This window comes from Mauremys mutica, chromosome 1, assembly GCF_020497125.1.
Source record: "Mauremys mutica isolate MM-2020 ecotype Southern chromosome 1, ASM2049712v1, whole genome shotgun sequence".
Lineage (NCBI taxonomy): Eukaryota > Metazoa > Chordata > Testudines > Geoemydidae > Mauremys > Mauremys mutica.
In genome coordinates, this window is record NC_059072.1 from 154,883,386 (window position 1) to 154,904,529 (window position 21,144).

Genomic DNA, 21,144 nt, shown 5'->3' on the forward strand with positions numbered 1-21,144 from the left:
CCCTCACCCAGAATGGTGGGGATCAAGTGGACTCAGGCTTCAGTCCCCCCTCCTGGTGTTGTGTAGTAATTTTTGTTGTCAGAAGGGGGTCACAGTGCAATGAAGCTTGAGAACTGTTGCTCTAGGTGTTCTCTGAGAATGTCTACAGGAATGGGCCCTGCCAGTGAGATAGGCAAGGGAACACCTAGTTTCAGAATTCTGCTTCAGGGCCTCTGGAGATTTGACTATAGCGAGGGCTGTGAGAACATTGTCAGTGTAGTGCAAGGTCAGGGCTTAGCTGGCTTTGCATATGCCCACTATCAGAAATTTAGCGGTCTAAAGGGTTAGGCAGCTGCTGAGTGGTAGTTTTGTGAATATCAGTGGTGTTGAAATGGAGGATTTAGGCACTTAAAGAGGCAGTAAGGTACTTATACACCTTTGTGGATCTAGTCCTAAATGACAAGTCCAGGGTCACAAAATGAATCAATAGTAGAACTGGTATTAGAAAGCAGGAGGCCTGACTTCTAGTCCTTTGCTCATTCCAGCAATAAACTAAATGTGAATTAGAACATGTCCCTCCTAAACATGACAGATAGAGAAATAATGACTTTTTCCTTTTATATGGGTTTAAAATTACAACAGACATAACAAGTCAGATTAATCTGTCCTGTAATGTTTCCCACCAAACAGTATATAAAATGTTTGTATGTTGTATATGTATTTTTATTCACATATCTATTTTATTGCAATATTTTGGCAGCTTTCTGTTATTGGCATAGCCGGTAATGTCACATGTAATTAAAGTTATCCAACACTTCCATTATAAGACACCTACAGCTTTATCAAACCCATGTTACGTGTCTGCCTCGGGCTTAATTTTTTATTATTATTAATTAATTTATTTATTTTGAAAGCCCCAGCAAAAATGGTTCAGCTGGTTCCAAGAATGAGATTAGGGAAATCATATGTGTTATGATCATGTTAAAAATTCTAGTGACCTTGTCTTTGAGAAGACCGCATGCTTTGGAGTGAGGACTTGAAATTTGGCAGGGTAATGGCCTTTGTCTTTTTCCATCTTTGTGAAAATCTGCCTAAATCAGGCCACTTTGAAAAAATCTCAATTTGCACATGCTCAGTAGAGACTTGTTAGAGCTTTGCAGCTAAATTCTACAAGATTCCATCTGCACTGAGCATGCTCCAGCCCAGGGCTGAGAATGAATTTCCCTGCAATTGCTGCTTCTGGCTGTGGTGAACCAGAGTGAGGCCAGGAACCCAAACTGGGAGCAGGGAGACTCTCTCTTTTGCTGGCAGTGCTTCTCCCGCTAGTGCCTAAGCAGTATGGAGAAGGAAGCCCTGACACAAATGCAGAAGAGACAAAAGCCAGACCTGGGGAAGGTAGCATGACAAGTAGATTGAGACAAGGAACCTGGAGAAGGGGGTGAAGACTGGAACAGGAGTTAGGGAAATTAGATTTGGCTGGGGTGGGGAGACTGGGACTGGGAGAGAGTGAAGGAAACAGGTTAGTGGGGAGGGAATTGGGACTGGCTGGGTAAAGAGACTGGGACAGAAACAAGGAGCCAGGAAGGGGAAAGACAGATATGAGGAGTAGGTGGGGGGCAGGGTGATGGCAATTGAGATTAGATGAGGAGCCCAGAGCCTCTGCCTCATTCACTACACGCTTTTCAATTTCTACAACAAATGAGGCAGGGGTCCTACAGACAACAGCCTCATTAACTACTTAGCCCTGATTAATTCCCAGAGTAGGTCCATCATATGCACTGAATGAGGTAGGGGTCCTGTGGAAAAATGGGCATTTCCCAATATTTGAGTACCAGAATGCAACCTTAATGTTCTTTTAATGTAGTTTTGTGTGTGCAATAAAATAACACTGCCTATCTCATTGTGTAGTTATTTATACCCCTGCAGACTGATTGTAAAATACTACCAAATCAGGGGCCATATCCTGGCCCATGCCAGAACTTTATGCTGCCAGAGCAGTGCATAGGGACCATAAATCTGCTGTAAATGAGCAGCTGAAGGTTCTCCAGTCATAGGGGAATCATTAGCTGGCATAAAGTCAGTGCAGCCAGAAATATGCTCCTTCCATCCCTCCTTCCACCCTCAGCATAGGTGGCATTTTGGGGATGGGAAGGGGCTGGAGGAGACAAGAACGAAGTGCATTGTACACCCACAATCCTTGCTGGTATAATGTCCCCCTGAGCGCCATTATAAGCTAGTACAAGTTGGAGCAGACCTTAGTTTTTTTATTTATGAATCTGTGTATTATGGTAGTGTCCAGGGATCAGTGAGAATGGTGCCCACTGTGCTCAACACATACACATAGTAGCACACAGTCCCTGCCCTGAAGAGCTTACAGTCTAAATAGTCAAGGCAGGTACAGGGTGAGGAGAGGGGTATAACACACCAGCAGCATGGACTACATTATGGCAGTAAACAACATGTTAGTTCCTCAGGGTGAGATTTTTGGAGTGGGGAGGGTTAGTTAGGAGGTGATCAGCTAAATGGAATGGAGAGTGAAGGGAGAGGGAACATTGATGGGAAGGGGTTTGCGGGGACAGGACAAGGGAGGAGAGGGTAAGAGGGGCCGGTATTGAATGAAGCTGAGATGAGAGACTGTGAGGTAGGGAGGGAGAGGGAGGGAGGAAACAGCCCATCAGCATGGGGTAGAGAAAGTCCAGTCAAAACTGTAGAAAGTTCTCTGGATGTCCAAATGTTCCTACTTTGGCTGCTTCTGCAGCTTCTCCTATTAGCTGGAGTATCTGGCTAGGTCTTCTCTTCAGTTTTTCCCCAAGGCCACGTGGCTGTGGGAGAGGGAAGACAACACTTTAGTCCTAGTTTCTCCAAAGTGGAACTTATCAATTCTGGGTCAGTGGGTGCTGGGGTTCAGCCAGCCTCAAGGAGATAGGGTTGGGATGGAGTAATGGTTTATTCTCTGCCTCCTCAGCTGCATTTTGATCTGCTTCAATGCAGCTGAGGACCAAGTCAATCCTGCTTTTCTTCTTTTTTCATTTTTCCTATCTCTTTCTTTGTAACTTTTCCACTTTACTGTTTAGTTGTCTCTTTTCTTCAGTGTCTGTTTTCCCTCCAATTAACATTTCTCCTTTCTTCTTTTTGAAACGTTGCTATTTCTCCTTTTGTCTCCCTTTCTTCCACTTTTCACCCATCCATTCCTTCTCACTGTCTTCTTAGGATCATCATCTCCCCTCTCCTTAGCCTTCCTTTCTTTTGCATTATGTACCTGGTCTGTCTCCCAACCTTCATTGTGGGCCTTGGCAGAAACAGGATACCTCCACATCATTCACCATGAGGGACTGAGGGAATGCATTTGAGCTTCAACAGTTCGGGTTAGGGACTAAGTTGCAGTTTCCTTGCCTTCTACTACATTTGATGATCAATTGCCAGGGACTTCAGGACTTGTGAAACATCTGGTGGTCTCGGGAGGAATCATCAAGCAGCTGTGGAGTGTATCTGCCTCCCGGGCCCCAAAGCTATATACTGGGCAGGGAGGGTGTCAACTTCCTTAGTGATGCTACTCTGCACCCTGATTGTACTGGGCCCAGGACAAAGTTCATGGCTCCCTCTCCTGATGATAGATAGTCCTGGCTACACAGCCTGCTTCCTTTGCTGCAGCATAGATCCCTCCTCCCGAGGGGAACATTTGATAACGACTTTGCAAACTGAACTTTTGGAATTTGTCTCTCCCTCCTGTGGGGTTTTACTGCACAAGGCTCTGGGCCAAAAGGCCTTTCCTCAAAAGAAGTAATCACATATCGAAAGGTTCATCTTTTTATCATATCAGCTTATAGGAATTCTGTGTGGGGGAAAAAATGCTTTTAAAATGGAAATGAGCCTTTTCTAGTTGAAAAGCAGTGCAATGGATTTTGCACCTATCTTCCTCTAAAATTGAACTTGTCCTGAGACACAATATGGAAAGTTTCAACCCAAAAATAATTTTTGGGAAAGTTCTTATGAACAAATGACAATGGTGTTTATTATGGAAGCATGTATGTAGCCATCACTATATTACCACTGTCCATAAACGCTGTCAGATAAAAACTGTAATGTCTTTTTAAATAGAATAATAAATTTAACGTTTGGCAGAAAAACAAGTTGAAAAAAGGGTGTTCTTCCCTTCTACAGAATAAAGATTTGTAAAATTGAGAACATAAACTTGCTTTCTCTTGCTATTCTTTTTGATGTTTTATGTTCTTTAGCAGGAGCTGTGGCTAGCATGCTTCTGAAGTCTAAGTATTAGCTCATTGTATACTTTTTCTATATTTTCCTATTATTTTGTATCTTATCTTATTGCTTTATATTTGTCTGTTACTTCTGGGCTGCATTTTCTCTACTACTGTTGAATTTCTTTCAGTCTGTCTGTTATTTTCTCTTCTTCTTGTGTGTGGCTTATGTTTCTGCTCTCCCACCCCCTTCTGTTCTGTGTTAAAATCTTTCTTTATTCCTCTAAAAGTCTATTGGTCTATTTGTTTGTATTTTCGCTCATTTAGCAATATATCTGTGTTAGCTAATATCTCTGGTTTTTGCTGTTGTGCAGTTCTAATGTGTTTTAATTAGCATTCTTAATGTAGGATGAGTGAAGAGCTCATTGGCAAGCAAAGGACAGCAGACTGAATAGCTTTGGTAGTGAGAGGTGGCTTGTTTCAATTTTATGTAACTGGTTTAAATCCAGCCTAGGGGAATTATTCTTCTTCAAGTGATTGCACATGTGTCTTCCACTCTTGGTTTTTATGCACCGCTCACACAGTCATCAAAAACTTTTCCGTCAGTGGTACCCATCAGGGCAGCACGCGCGCCCTCTGCCATCGTGTGCCAGTGCATGCTGTTATAAAGGGCCCAGTCATCCCAGAGCCCCCTCAGTTCCTTCTTACCATCCGTGACAGTGGTTGGAATTGCTTGGCTTGCAGTAGCAAGTGCTCTAAGAGTGCTCATTGTAAATGTATTATAAATATTTTAGTGTTGTAGTTGATTAGTGCTTAATTAATGGTGTAGATAGGATTCATTTCATTTTCAGTCCCCAGTTTTGGGGTTTCTGTTTCTCAATACTGAGGAATTCCTCAGTCACTGGGGTTCAAACGCTGTGTGCACTAGGCCAATGACTGTGAGTGACCCACACTCAAGCTGCTCAAAGTATGTAAGGGAAGCTCATATTTCGGATCATTGCCAAATTTGCAAAAGACTTTAAACCACAGTCAGGCTAAAATTTTTGGTCATGGAGGCAGCCCTGAGATCTCCATCAGACCCATGGTTGGTGGGTGAAATTTCCCCTGGGAGAGGTGAGCTCCTTAACCTGTCTCTTCCGCCCACAGCCCCACTCACACTGCACCTCTGCTCTGGCCCAAGCCCCACTCCCACTTACCACTGACTTGCCACTCACCTCTTTACCCCCCAGATATACCCCCCTCTACTCACCTCCTCCCATGCCCGCCTGTGGCTCGCCCATCTGCTGCTCGCCTCCTCACCCCCTGACCCTTTCCTCACCCACCATGAGACACCCACCACAAACTGCTGTGCAGCTGGCTCACTGCTTGCCTCCTTACCCTGCCCACCCCGTGACATCCTCTCCCCTTTTCACCTTAAAGCACTAATAACATTCCACAAGGGAACTGAACAGGCAATAGGTATAGCTCAATTGCCAGATAGATTCTCCTCTGTGGCAGGGAGTTCGATGTATACTGTATACAGAGAGACGAAAAGCCAGTCTACCTGCGCCAAACTGAAGCCTAATCTCTCAGTTTGAAAAAGTGCTTGTCATTGACAGCCTGCATTAAGGCAGTAGTTTAATCACTTTTCTTACACAGCAGGGCCGGATTAACCTTTTGTGGGCCCAGCACTAAACATATTTGTGGGCCCCTTTGGGGGCAATGGAGCATGGCACGGGGAGGTTGGTCCTCAGAGCAGGGGGCCAGCCAGGGGCAATGCTGCGCCACACCGCCGCCCCTCCTGCCCAAGACCCCCCCCGACTCCCTATGGTCAGAGCCCCCCTGGACCTGCTATGCCCAGTGCCACCATCCACAACCCCCTCCACCACAAACGCACAGCGCCCTGCACATCACCACCCCTGCCCACAGCCACACCACAACTGCCCTGCACCTCACACAGAACCCCCACTCCCTAGCACCCCAACACAGAGATCTCCCCCCACCCGCCATTGCCCAGTGTCCTTCCCCACAGCCCCACCACCACAACTACACAGTGTCCCACACAGACCTCCCAATGCCCAGCATCCCAACATACAGACTTGCTCGACTGCCTGGTGCCCCCCAACAGACCTCCCACTGCCTAGCACCCCAAAACACACAAACCTTCCACACTGCCCAGCGCCCCTTCCCCCTCACAGCCCAGCACCCCCCTGAACCACTCCCCCACGCCTTGCCCCCTGGGCATATTCACTGGCCCTGCTGAACCAGCGCAGAGCAGGGATTCCCCCTCCAAGCACAGTGCTAGGGAGCAGGACAGCTGAAGCTCTGGAGCACAGAGAGGTCCCGCCCAGCCCTGCCCATCTGGCGCTGGTGCCCACAGTGCAGGAGGCGACTTCCCCAGCCTGCTGCTTCTGCAGAGTGGCAGGGAAAGGGGGACCACGCTCCTGGGGAGCTCGAAGCAGACAGTCACCGGCCCAGAGTGGCAGCACCTGAGGGCTCCTCTCTGCCAGTGACAGGGGCGGAGAGGAGCACTCAGCCAGTTGGTCGGAGGCCAGGATGAGAGGATCGAGCAGGGGCTGGGGGGAGCGAGAAGGGAGAGGAGCAGCAGCTCGGGGCGCAACGCAAGTGGAGTCGGCTGGGCCAGGGCCCCTTTAGAGCATGGGCCCGGTGCCATGGCTCCACTGGTGCCATTGTAAACCCAGTACGGTTACACAGAATTCCCTGCCAGACTCGTTTACTTAAACTGGGTTTGAATAAAATGACTAGATCAAGAAATAAACTTACTAGCCATGTCAGCTCCTCCTTGAGCCACGTTAGTAGTTACTACTTCTGGGTACAGAGAATAACTGAAGGGTCGTCATTTGGAAACTGATTTTAACCCCAATAACACATTTTCCTACAATATAAAATCCAGCTGAATGTGGCCAAAGGCTTCCTGGGCATTGGCAAATGCCTGTTAAATGGCTTCATTACCACTTTAATGGCTCTTTAACAATTTCAGTGATCTCTGCTATTAGGTCTCTAGAAGGCTTTTCCACTGTGTAAAGTTACTCAGGGTATGTCTACACTACCAGATTAGTTTGATTTAACTTAATTCGAATTTGTGGAATCGACCTTACAAAGTCGAATTTGTGTGTCCACACTAAGGACACTAATTCGACTTTGTGAGTCCACACTAACGGGGCAAGCGTCGACATTGGAAGCGGTGCACTGTGGGAAGCTATCCCACAGTTCCTGCAGTCCCCGCTGCCCATTTGAATTCTGGGATTTCCCCACAATGCATGCTGGGGGAAAAATGTGTCGAGGGTGGTCTTGGGTAACTGTCATCATTCAACGTGCTTTCGGACGTCTCAAGGGGAGATGGAGGAGCTTACTGACTCGCTCGGATCTCAGCGAAACCAATATCCCCATTGTTATTGCTGCTTGCTGTGTGCTCCACAAACTCTGTGAGAGCAAGGGGAAGACCTTTATGGCGGGATGGGAGGTTGAGGCAAATCGCCTGGCTGCTGATTATGCTCAGCCAGACAGCCGTGCAATTAGAAGAGCCCAGCAGGAAGCGCTGTGCATCCGGGAGGCTTTGAAAGCTAGGTTCCTCAGGGAGCAGGGTAACCTGTGACTGTTCAGTTTCTTTACAGAGAAGCTGAACCTGCCCCTGCTTCAGTTACTGTTGACTTTCTTCTGCGGTTACATACCCCATTCACCACGTTTCCCCCCTTCCAACACACGTTTAAAAATAAAGTTAATGGAACATTGTTAATTAACAACGTTTTCTTTATTAATGAATTTGCATTAAAGGGTTGAAACAGGGACGCAGACTGTGGTGGGTAGGGTGTGCAGTGATGTTAACACCGCTGCTACACTCGAGGAATTATAGGCTCCTGCTCCTAGAGTGGTCTGCAGTGCCAGACTGGTTGTTTCAACGGAGCCTGCCATCCCTCCTTTTCGGGACTCTGTGTGCGGGGGCTATGTGACCTTGTGGCGGGGGAGGATGGTTACAGATTCCCCTGCTGCGTGGCTCTGTGGTCCGGGACAAGGACCGCTGCATAAGTTCTGTAACCGCCCTCCCATGCCACAAAGTCACGTACCCCCCACCCACACAGAACATGGAAAACACCTCCCAGACCGACCAAGGTGCCTACTGACTGCACTGTGTGTGTGACCTGCTGTTGATCCTGCCCCCGTGTCTGTACCCTGGTAAAGGTGACTGTCCTATGCAATTAACAACCCCCTTCCCCCCACCCCCCTTCACAGACAGTCTTCTGTAGAAAAACTTGACGGAAATAGTAATTAACAGCAAACTACTTTTAATAATCAACTAGACAGTTAGGGGATGAAACTGGGATTGGGGCTTCGGTGAGCCAGGAAGGGAAGGACTTCTCAACATTTAGGGAATGAGAACTTTTGGGTAATTGAGCACTCTGCAGGGGTGCAGTGACAGTTTTCACGGCCCCTGTTGCCCCTCCTTCTTGTTACTTTGGGTGAGGGGGGGTTGGGACTTTGTGGCGGGGGAGGGCGGTTGCAGATACAGTGCAGGGGGGCTCTGTCCTCCTGCCTGCGGTCCTGCAGAACATCCACAAGGCGCCGGAGCGTGTCAAATTTTCCCTGGGCATTTCCTGTGTGGCTGGTCAGAACATCCAAGCTCGGACTGCTGTCCAGAGCGTCAACAGAGTGGTGCACTGTGGGATAGCTCCCGGAGCTACTAAGGTCGATTTCCGTCCACACATAGCCTAATTCGACATAGCCTTGTCGAATTTAGCGCTACTCCCCACGTCGGGGAAGAGTACAGAATTCGAACTAAAGAGCCCTCTAGGTCGAACTAATTAACTTCCTGGTGTGGATGGGTGCACGGTTAAGTCGAATTAACGCTGCTAAATTCGACATAAACTCCTAGTGTAGACCAGGCCTCAGAAATCCCCTCCACTTGCCTCCTCACCCCTCTCCATCTGCCACTGACTCCCCACTCACATTCTCTCTCTCTCTCTCACACACACACACACCCCCGCAAGGAGGGTGGGGTGAGGAGAGACGTCAGCTGCGGGGACCTCCAAGGCGGGAAGGGAGTGGGATGGAGGAGAGGAGGAAGACTCCAGGCAGCAACAGCAGCAAGCCGCGGGAGCCTCGGGAAAGGGTCACAGCAGGGAGGGAAAGAGGTGGGGGGAGGGGCACCACGGCCCAGGTGTCCTGCAGCAGGGACAGCTGTGCTAGGAGAGGAAATGCCTCCCCTTGCCTATTATACCTGCCGTTCATGATCAGATCCTAGTCCGCACCAACTGCTTCAGCATCAGTTAGGAGTGTGCCTCCTATGTTTCCCAAAACCCAGCATTGCTAGCCCTCTCCAGTGCCTAAGAAGAGGCATAAGACCACCGAGAGAGGAAGGTCACTGGCATCAAAATCCTCTAAGCATAGGGAGAAAACTAGAGTGCAGCCAAGACCAACGCACTCCTCTTCATTGGTAGTGCCGAAACTGGCACCATTGACACTGGCACCAAGGCAGGTACTGTAAAGTCTAGTGCCCGAAGGAGCGCCTTTTTAAATCTACAGTACCGTAGCAACCCAAGACCATCTTGATACTGGCAATGCCAGAGGCATCTGTAGCAGTGAGAGATAGGCTCAGCAGATCAGCACTGGTATCCCCAACTGTGCTACTCCTGAGGGCATTCTGCACCAAAAAATTAAAAATTCTGCACACAGTATTTTAAAATTCTGCAAATTTTATTTGTCAAATAAATGTGGAGGCTCCAGCATGGCATTGGGGAGCACAGGCCACTGGCTGCACAGAGATGGGAGACCATCATGCAGCTTCCCCTCCCCTCTCCGGGACACAGACTCAGTGGTGAGGCTGGACCCAACCCTGACACAGTGCAAGGACTGGGCCTGCCACAGAAACACCCCAACGCCCTGTCCCTCCATGCCAGGTGCATTAGGTGAGGGCAGGCAGGCTCAGCAAGGCAGGATCCAAATGTTGAGGGGCTTAGTGTGGGGGGATCCAGGTGTGGGTTAAGAGGGTTCTATGTGGGGCAGTCTGGATACTGTTGGCTCAGAGAGGGATCCAGGTGTGAGGAGGATCTGGATGCACAGCGGCTTGTTGCGGGGATTCTGGGTGCAACGGTAATCTGACTCTGCAGGGGAGTCAGGTGAAAGTGTTTGGGACTCAGCAGGGTGGGGTCTGAGGGGGATAGATCTTGGCAGGGGGCTCTGGGTGTGGGGGGGCTCAGTGGGGGGGGTCCAGATGCTGGAGGAGTGGGGCTCAGTGAGGAGGGGATCCAGGTGCAGCTGGTTGTGGTTCAGTGGGGTGAGTATCTGGGTGCGTGTGACTCATCAGGATGGTCCAGGTGCAGGGGGAGTGGGGCTCATCAGGGGGGTCTGAGTGCAGGGCGTGAGGCTCAGCAGGAGGGTCTGAGTATGAGAGTGTCTGGATGCAGGGGGTTGGGCAGATGGGGGAGCAGCTCCCTGTACAGAGATTCCCTTCCCTTGCAACTGAGGAGCGATGGGTGCAGTAAGTGGGGGGAGGGGGGAATTTGCAGAGCTTCCTGCAGCTGGGGGAGAAATCTGGGGGTGGGTCTGACCCAGTCCTGGATGCTGTATGGGGGAAGAGGAAGTCCTGTCCTCCCCAGGCCGGCCGGGACTAACAGCTGAGCCCAGTGCAGGGTAGGAGCCACCAGCCGGGTCTCCCCCAGTCCCACCCCCGTCCCACAGTGATTTACCTCTCTGCCGGCTGCCCGGCACACCCAAAACATACTGCTGGGGAGGATCACATGACCACTCTTGTGACTTTGCTTTGCTTCCCCATCATAGAGTCATTTTTCTGCAGGGAAGCAAAGAAATCTGTGGGGGACATAAATTCTGTGCATGCGCAGTGGTGCAGAATCCCCTCAGAAGTACTGTGTAGGAGACTGTGCTCCTGGTACCAGCAGAGGAGTGACAGTATGATCAGTGCAGTACTTGGTATAGAGACAACCTTTGTTGCCTCACACTTCATTTCCTTCAGTACTGTCGAAGGGAAATCCTGCAATGTTGGCTGCTCTACACTCTTCACTGACTTGGCACCGGTCTCCGGCACTGTCGGGAACAGATCTCCCCACCCCCTTGGTCAGCAGAAGGTGATTCGTCCTCCTCTGAATAAGAGATTGGCTTTTATGTTTCCCAGCTTCGGAGCCAGTTATGCTACTTCTCACCTAGGTATTACTACCCTGAGTTGCCTCCAGATCCTCTGGCTGAAATAGGATAGGGCATGTGGCCAGGAAGTCACTGGGGCCCACCACTGGTCCAGTGGCCCTTTTGGAACCTGTGGGGATTCCTCTGATTTCTATGTCATACACAACGCGATCCTGCTCTGTGTCCTTGGAGAGGTGTGGGAAGTCTATTCACGAGGTGCCACCTGTTCCTGAGCCTGGTACCAGGCCTGGTGCTGAGCAGGAAGACCCTGTTGGACAGCTAGTGGAGGAGGAGCCGCCTCACCCTGTGCTGGCTTCAGGGCCGGTGCAACCACTAGGCGAACTAGGTGGCTGCCTAGGGTGCCTAAAAGCCCGCTCAGGTGAGGAGGTGGAGTGGAGGTGAGCTGGGGCGTGGGGGTGTGGGGAGGGCCTCCCACAGTAATGGGGGCAAGGGGCGCACCGGGGAACCGCTCCCCGCCCCAGATCACCTCCACTCAGCCTCTTCCGCTGAGCACACAGCCCCCGCTCTAATTCTCCAATCGGCACCACAAGCCTGGGAGGAGAGAAGAATTAAAGCAGCGCCGGTGTGCTCAGCGGAGGAGAGCTGGGGTGGCTCCCGGGGTGGTGTTAGCTGCCGCAGAGGGGGGCTCCCTGGCCGGGGTTAGCTGCCACAGAGTGGGGGGGGTTCCCCGGGCAGGGTCAGCTTCCGCAGGGGGGGCACTCCCTGGGCAGGGTTAGCTGCCGCAGAGTGGGGCGGGGGCTCCCCGGCCGGGGTTAGCTGCCGTGGAGGGGTAGCTGCTGCGGGGGGGGCTCCCCGGGTTGGGGGGTGTGGTGGGCTGGTTAGCTGCCGCAGCGGGCAGGGTTAGCTGCCGCGGGGGGGGCTCCTCTGGTGGGAGGGGTCAGTGGGCGTGGTTAGCTGCCATGGGACGGGTGGCAGGCAGGGTTAGCTGGGTTGCAGGGTGGCGCAAGGTGGAAGTTTCGCCTAGGGCGCGAAACTTCCTTGCACCGGCCCTGGCTGGCTTGTTCATCCTCCTCTCCTGACAAGGCAGTTTCCTCAGGATGTACCTCACTCCTTCCCAGTGATTATGAGGCTCACCAAGAGCTACTGAAGAGAGTTGCCACAAGTTTGGGGATCCAGGTTAAGGAGTCCTCCCATTGCCTTACTGATATTTTTGGCCACCACAGGGCCTTCTTGGGTGACCTGACCTTTTAATGAAGCATTTCTGGACCCCATTAAGTCACTCTGGTAGACCCATTTATCCCTTCCTTCAACCTCAAAAAGGGCTGAATGTAAATATTATGTTCCCTCCCAGAGGTTTGTATATCTATACTCCCATCCTTTCCTAGGTTCTATGGTAGTGACAGTAGCCAATGAAAGAGAAAGACAGGGCCAACAGGCAGCAACCTGCAAATCAAAAGAGGCTAAGAAACTAGATTTATTTGGTAGAAAAGTTTATTCTACTTCAGGGTTGCCACTCAGAACTGCCAACCAACAAGCTCTTTTAGGACATTATGATTTTAATATTTGGGACTCCTTTTTAAAGTTTAAGAACATGTTGCTGGAGGACACTAGATAAGAGTTCTCTTTAGTTGATGAGGAGAATTCTGAAGCGAGAAGTTTGCTGCAGGTTGGACTAGACGCAGAGAACTCGGTTGATACGACCATTGCTTCTGTCTCTACACATCAACAGAAGAGAGCTAAGGGCTGCCCGCCTGTGTCAATCTTTCCTATCTCAGTCAAGGAAAAAGGCTGTTCTCACAGACAACGCAGCGGCAATGTTTTCACTCAGCAGGCAGTGAGGAGCTTGCTCTTCCCTGCTTTGTCAAGAGGTAGTTCACCTGTGGAAGTTTTGCATTGCAATTCAATCAGTCTTGAAGACTACTACCTTCCAGGGGTGCAGAATAAGCTGGCAGGCCACCTAAGCAGATTATTTACAAGTCACCACAAGTGAATCTGCCACACACATTTTAGGGTGGTGTGAATCCCCAGATAGACCTATTGCAACCAAAACCAACAAGACATGCCATCGGTTTTGCTCCTACAAGGTTACAGTTCCAGTTTCATCACAGACGCTTTCCTCCTACACAGGTTGAACAAGCTCTGCTACGCTTTTCTTCCAATTCCACTCCTACACAGAACGTTGTTAAATATCAGTCATAAGATACTAATAGCTCCAGCATGGTCCCGGCAGCACTGGTTCTCTACTCTCCTGGGTCTGTTGATGGAGGCTCTGATTTCACTTCCATTGGACCCAGATTTAATTTTTCAGAATCACGGTCAGCTGCTCCACCCAAACCTGTGGGAACTTAATTTAACAGCCTGGAGGCTCCATTGCTAAATCCTAGAAAGGAGCCTGACTTGGAGCAAGTTCGCAATGTCTTGTTACATAGTAAAAAGCCCTCCACCAAGACTACTTACATTTCGAAGTAGAAGTGTCTTTCCATCTCATTTTGTCAATCCTGTATTTCACTGATTTAGTCTTCATCCAGCATATACTGGACTATCTATTGCATCTAAAACAGCAAGCATTGTCAGTTTTATCAAGGTCCACTTGGCAGCAGTGTCAGTTTTCCATCCTCGCATGGACAACTGTTCTATTTTTTTTCTAAATATATGACAATCACATTTTTGAAAGGCCTAGAAAGGTTATACACTCAGATATGGGAACATTTTGGCAGATTGGCAGAGGCCCTGGAGGTTTTTCGCCTTCCTCTGCAGTGTGGGGCATGGGTCACTTGCTGGAGGATTCTCTGCACCTTGAGGTCTTTAAACCACGATTTGAGGACTTCAATAACTCAGACATAGGTTAAGGGTTGTTACAGGAGTGGGTGGGTGAGATTCTGTGTCCTGTGTTGTACAGGAGGTCAGACTAGATGATCATAATGCTCCCGTCTGACCTTAGAGTCTATAAGTCTATGTCACCCTCCCCCCAGACTTGAAATTAGTTTTGTCAGGACTTATGGAGCCTCCGTTTGAGCCTCTTGCAACATGCCCTGTGATATAACTATCACCGAAGGTGGCTTTTTTAGAAGCCATCGCTTTGGCCAGGAGCGTGGCTGAGCTGCTTGCACACCAAGAGTGGAAGGGATGTGTGCAATACGTCTAGAAGAACAACAGTTACAGGAGGTCAGTAACTACTTTTTTCTTCGCAGGCTACAAATAACTGCTATTATTTGAATGGGAGTTATTCATATTCTTTAGTGGGAGAAAAGGGGTCCTGGTTATTGCTAGTAACCCAAATTCATTGCTAGTTTGGTTATGTTTGTGAAATAAATTAAGTCTTAGTCTAGTCCATAGTGGACAAGTGTCCACAATCTCAAAACCACCATCACAGGTGGTATTTAACCCCTTGTTAGCAGTTTCACCAGAAAAGGCTTTGGAGACTGAATTCCTCTCTTCCCATTGAGCCAGTCCTCATGGCAAGGGGAACAGAGGATGGGTCAGTACTTGCTTTGTGGATAAATAGAGGACCTTGTAGCTGACAAGAGGATTTAGCCATATAACGTTGATTAATTCTAATGGGATTTGGGTGGCTAAAGTCCGTCGACACTCTTGAAAATCAGCCTTATTCTCTAGCTCTAAATTTGCCATCATTCCTGAGCTGCCATAGAGGCAGACACTATAGAAACAAGTATAAAATCAAAATAAAGACCCTCAACCATTTGGGGGTTTTTAAACAGTGAAGGTTACTTAGTAGAAGAGTTGTCAACTCTTCAGACAGATAGTGGGCTGTCGTATTACGGCTGCCAATGCTAACACCAACCCTCTTTGTGTTCTATAAAATATCAATGCATACTTGGTATTTTATTAAGATTGTCTCATTTTAGTCTTTCCCTAACAATTTTTTCTCTTCCAACCTTTTATTAAGAAAAGCAGCATATAAACACTGGTTAATGTTTTACCTGCGTGTCTAGCTCACTCTGAGAAATGAGAATATATTCTTTTAAAAACAAAAACTTCCATGTGTTTTGTAACTTTAGCTGTGGTGTTATTGAAGTTGGGTTTTTTTTTTTTTGGCTTATGCTTTGAGAAACCATCAGGCAAATTGTGTGCTGTCTGCAGCAAGTCACGTACATTTCTCTGCAAGCACTAATAACGTGCTCTGGCAGGGGCAGCAGGATCTTTGCGTTTACTAGTCACACACACAACAGATTTTTCTCCTGTCACTTCCAAGGCAAAAAACAATATTTAAGATATTGGGGGCTTCCACAGAGTAGTAAAACACAGCAATAAAACAGTGGAAAATATGCAATGAACTTTGCCAGAAAATATGTGATTTTAAAGTAGTCTTCTTTTAGAAGACAAAGCATTTCTTACAACTAGCAGTTTGCTAGATCTGTCTTGAAAGTAGATTTAATAGGTTAGGGCTAGTAACCTAGGGATTCTGTCTAGGGTTAATAGGCCTTTCAAAGTGCCTGTGATACAAGGGATACTTCTGTCAGAGGACATTGGTTTTACACTGGAACAGAGCATGTACTTCTAGTGACAGATGCTGTTATTGGGTATATGAAAGTATGTACAGCTACATCACTCCAATCCTCACACCCCACTGGCACCTTTTTCACTTAACAAACCAGTTAAAAATAGCACTTCTACTTAAATATCTTTCATGGTCTTTCTCCAGCCAGACTTAAATACCTTGTGTCTCTTTACTCCTCCCTCCAGTAAATCTTGTGTTCATCTCATGCTGCCTTCCTCTCTGTCTGTTGCTGTCTTCATTGTCAACAAAAACAATTTGTTGTTTTACATCGAGATAGCTATCACGAGTTAGCTATTGCAGCATGTAAAATCTTAGTGGGGACAAGATTACCTTGATACAACTAATGGACGTAAACCCCAGGTGAAGAGTATAGCCATCCTGCGTTAGCACAATGTATTTAACAGTGAAGATATTGCTTTTGAGGTAGGGAGTGTTTTCAAGCCAGGTGATGAGGTTGGTTGCTTTCATTGAAAGATGAGTTTGACAGTGTTTGGCATCCAGGAGGAGTTGGATTCTCTCATTGAGAGAAAACAAGGGTGTGTTTAGCAGTCAAAAGGAGGCCAGGTATGTCACTGAGGAAATGAAGGTCAGGAGTAGAGCTGGTTGGAACATTTTTGACATAATTTTTGTTGTTGTAAAATGCTGTTAAGCTGAAATGTTTCATGGAAACATTTTGATGGGAAGGTTTCTGAAGTCTAGGGTGGACTCTCCAGTCAGTTGGAGAGAGAGGGTGAGGGAGTTGAATCAAAACCCTGGCCTTTTCAATCTAAAAATGGATGTTTTTACAACAATTCTTTTTTGTTTTGCAAAAATGTTCAAAAGGTTTTGGTTTTGTTCCAGTGTGGATGAAAACAAAATTTCCAAACCTTGAAAGTTATTGTGAAACAGAATTGTCATTTTCCAGTCAACTCTAGTTGGGAGGGTTTAAAGTAGCCAAGAAGAGAGGCAGGTGCTACCACTGGGGTGTGATTTGGTAGGTCTTGACAGACAAGAGGGCTTGGGTGTGGTCATTGCATGAGGATGAGAATTTAGTAACCACAAAAGGGTAAGGTATTTTCACTGAAGGAAGTTGAGGGGCTTGTGAAGGTTTGGCAGCTGGCTGGGGTGAGGCACCATCACTAAATGGGGGGAGGGATAGCTCAATGGTTTGAGCATTGGCCTGCTAAACCCAGGGTTGTGAGCTCAATACTTGAGGGGGCCATTTAGGGATCTGGGGCAAAAATCTGTCTGGGGATTTGTCCTGCTTTGAGCAGGGGGTTGGACTAGATACCTCCTGAGGTCCCTTCCAACCCTGATATTCTATTATTCAAAATGGAGGAGGTACAGAAAGATTTGGCAGCTAGGTATGTATTTCCTTTTAATGAAGGAAATTAAATGAAAAAACTATTAAATAAATAACACTGAGATTTATGTATGTATAAATTTTCAATCAGGAAGTTCAAAAGCAGGCCATATTGCACTCCAATATTGGTTTCCAATTCTGTTCTTGCTGTTTCATGTTTTTCACTGTAAAATTTAGACACAATATTAATAGACAAAAACATGGATAACTTAAGTTGAAGTTGCTGTTATGTCTGTATAGTAAGGAATATTACAGTTAAAAATAACCTAAACATAAAAGTAAGTTATGGGAAGTAGATACATTTTGATATATATTCAGAATTCATACAGGCCACAATTTTCAAATTTGGGTGCCTAAAGTTGGGTACTAAATCCAAATGAACTGGTAAACTATTAAAATCGTTGACAGCTGCAGGTGTTTAGCACCTCTGAAAATCAGGTCACGTATTTCAGGGGCAGTGTGGATCTGACCACGCCTAGGAGGTATTGTTTCCCTACAGTGTTCAGCGAGAGTTTTGTGAATTGCAGTGGAGCCTAGAACTGCAACTTAGGCACCTAACCCCCACAGTTAGGTTCCTAAGTACCTATGTGAATCTAGCCCTTAGTGCAGGGGTAGTCAGTGGGTAGACCGGGGGCTAAATCTTGACTGCCAGATGCTTTTGAATGGACCCCAAAATCTTTTTATTTACTTATTATCATTATTGTCTTTTTTATTATTATTTTCTCTGGAGTCTGGAACTTGACTCCAGAGGTACTGACCAGGCACCAAAAGTGATCTGGAAAAAGGGATAAACAGTGAGGTGGCAAAATTTGCAGATGATACAAAATTACTAAAGATAGTTAAGACCCAGGCAGACTGCGAAGAGCTACAAAAAGATCTCTCAAAACTGGGTGACTGGGCAACAAAATAGCAGATGAAAATTTAATGTTGATAAATGCAAAGTAATGCACATTGGAAAGCATAATCCCAACTATACATATAAAATGATGGGGTCTAAATTAGCTGATACCACTCAAGAAAGAGATCTTGGAGTCATTGTGGATAGTTCTCTGAAAACATCCACTCAATGTGCAGCGGCAGTCAAAAAAGTGAACAGAATGCTGGGAATAATTAAGAAAGGGATAGGTAATAGGGCAGAAAATATCATGTTGCTTCTATATAAATCCATGGTACGCCCACATCTTGAATACTGTGTGCAGATGTGGTCACCCCATCTCAAAAAAAGAGATATTGGAACTGGAAAAGGTTCAGAAAAGGGCAACAAAAATGGTTAGGGGTATGGAATGGCTTCCATATGAGGAGAGAGTAATAAGACTGGGACTTTTCAGCTTGGAAAAGAGACGGCTAAGGGGAGATATAATTGAGGTCTATAAAATCATGACTGATGTAGAGAAAGTAGATAACACAAGAACCAGGGGTCACCAAATGAAATTAGTGGGCAGCAGGTTTAAAACAAATAAAAGGAAGTATTTCATCACAGAACGCACAGTCAACCTATGGAATTCCTTACCAGAGGATGTTGTGAAGGCCAAGACTATAACAGGGTTCAAAAAAGAACTAGGTAAATTCATGGAGGATAGATCCATCAATGGCTATTAGCCAGGATGGGCAGGAATGGTGTCCCTAGCCTCTGTTTGCCAGAAGTTGGGAATGAGCGACAGGGGATGGATCACTTGATGATTACCTGTTCTGTTCCTTCCCTCTGGGGCACCTGGCACTGGCCACTGTTGGAAGACGTTCTTATGTACTGTGGGATGGGGGACGTCATTAGCCCGCATTAGCCCCTGCTCAGCCAGGGCTGCCTCCTACCTGCAAGCTGGCTTCTTGTAAGGCTGCAGCAGCAGCGCCCATCCCAGCCCCACAGCAGAGGGAGCCCAGCTGGAGGTGGAGGGAGGGAGATAGAGATGATCCAGAAAGTGATGGGAGGAGGAGCGAGCTACTGAGGCAGAACCTGGGGGGAAGAGGCGGAACAGGGGTGGGGTCTTGGGGGAAAAGACAGAGAAGGAGCAGGGCCTCAAGGAAAGAGGCAGAACATGGCAGGGCCTTGGGGGAAGAGGTGGGGCCTTAGGGTCCAGTTACCAGCAATTAGAAATGTGGCAACCCTACCTTGGCTATACCTTGACCATGACATTTGAACCGCTAAAAAAAATAATTGACTACCCCGCCTTAGTGGATAGTTAACTGGTAATAAGGGTTAGTGTTATTGATTTTTTTAATGATGTTTCAGTTCTTCCTTTTGGAAGGTAACTTGCTCATTTTTTGTTTTTTTGTTTTTTAATGTGAGCTGCTCCCAGGGTCAGCCAGGCTGCAAAAATTGCTCATCATGCAAGGTTATGATGGCTCTAAACCAGGGGTCTGTGGCCCGTGGAGCTCTTCCCTGCTGTCTGCCAAGCTCCCTGCACACACACCCCAGTTACTTCCTGTCACCGCCAAACTCCCCTCAACCCCCCCCCCAAGTTGTTTTATATGGCAGCTAAGCTCCCCGCACACTGCGCCCCAATGTTTGGGGCTGGGTCTCTCCCCTGGCCCCACCTGCCTCCCCCACGCACCTCCCCCGAGTGTCCCCCGGCCTCACTTGCTGCCCCCTCATCGCCCCAGAGCCTGCAGCTCATGCTGACTCCGCTTGGCTCTGCTGGCTTCCAGCATCACCTGCTGCCACAGGGTCCTAGTGCCCTCCTTCACTAGGGCCAGGGCACGCTGCCCTTCCCCTGCTCTAGTCCTGAGCCTCTCCAATGCCCCAAACCCCTCATCTCCAGCCCCACAGCCCTCACCCCTGCACCCCCTCCTATCCCCAAACTCCATCCCAGAGTCTGCACCCCAGACCCCCTCCCCCACCCAAACTCCTTCCCAGATCCTTAGGCAGGTGGGGGCAGAGTTTGGGGGAGGGCAGGTTCGGGGCACCACCAAACTTTCTATAAACCTGCCACACCTGGAAGAGGCAGAGCAGGAGTGGAGTGGTGGTGCAGCCCAGTGCAGTGTGGGGGGCTTTACTGAGTGTGTATATTTTATTAAAACCGCTTGGAAATGACTTCGTCGAAAAAAAGACCACTCATGGAAGAAAAGAGAGTTTTTCAAGACAAATGGGAGAATTTATATTTTTTCAGAGGTAAAAGATAAAATTCAATGCCTTATTTGTCAGCAAATGATTGCTGTTCCCAAGGAGTATAACGTGTGTCGGCACTACGACATGATGCACCATGAAAAATATGATGCATTCACTGGAAAAGTCCGAGAGGAAAAAGTTCAGCAACTTAAAGCAGCATTTGCCAAGCAAAGAAATTTTTTTTCGAGGATTAACAAGTCTAGCGAAGATTCAGTAAGAGCAAGTTTTGTGATAAGCGAAATGATAGCTAAATCATCGTGACCTTCTACAGAAGGCTTATTCATAAAAGAATGTCTTATGAAGGCCAGCGAAATTTTATGTCCTGATAGGAAGAAAGTTTTTGAAGGCATAAGCTTGTCTGCCAATACAGTTGCATGCAGGATAACAGATTTAGCTGATAATGTGCAAAAACAATTGATTCAAATGGCAAAAGACTTCAAAGCATTTTCAATTGCTCTTGATGAGAGTACTGATGTATCAGATACTGCACAGTGTGCAGTGTTCATTAGAGGTGTGGATTGTAATTTGAATATAACTGAAGAATTGCTAGACTTAATGCCACTGAAGGGTACCACAATGGGACATGACATATTTCAAGGACTGGAAGAGTGCATTGAAAAAGCTGTGCTGCCATGGAACAAACTCGTATCTTTGGCTACGGATGGTGTGCCATCAATGTGCTCTGGAAATGTTGATGTGGTTGGGTTATTGAAGACCAAACTGAACAGCCTCAATATACCAGGAATTAGCTTCACCAGTATACATTGTATTTTGCACCAAGAAGCCCTGTGTAGTAAAAGTCTACAAATGAAGGAAGTTATAGAAGTATGGACTCAGACTATTAGGGTTGGAAGGGACCTCAGGAAGTCATCTAGTCCAACCCCCTGCTCAAAGTAGGACTAATCCC

General features: G+C 47.6%; 1 protein-coding gene and 1 long non-coding RNA gene across 6 annotated transcripts in view; one reads left to right on the top strand and one right to left on the bottom strand.

The window, feature by feature from the left end:
- Positions 1–21,144, top strand: part of SPAG17 (sperm associated antigen 17) — a 282,801-nt gene that overhangs the window by 28,175 nt on the left and 233,482 nt on the right. The window lies entirely within an intron of this gene.
- On the bottom strand, positions 12,841–16,097 carry LOC123358764. Its single transcript, XR_006575780.1, has 3 exons — positions 15,951–16,097; positions 13,731–13,825; positions 12,841–13,150 (listed from the first exon to the last, which is right to left on the bottom strand). It is a non-coding gene; the product is annotated as an uncharacterized LOC123358764 (long non-coding RNA).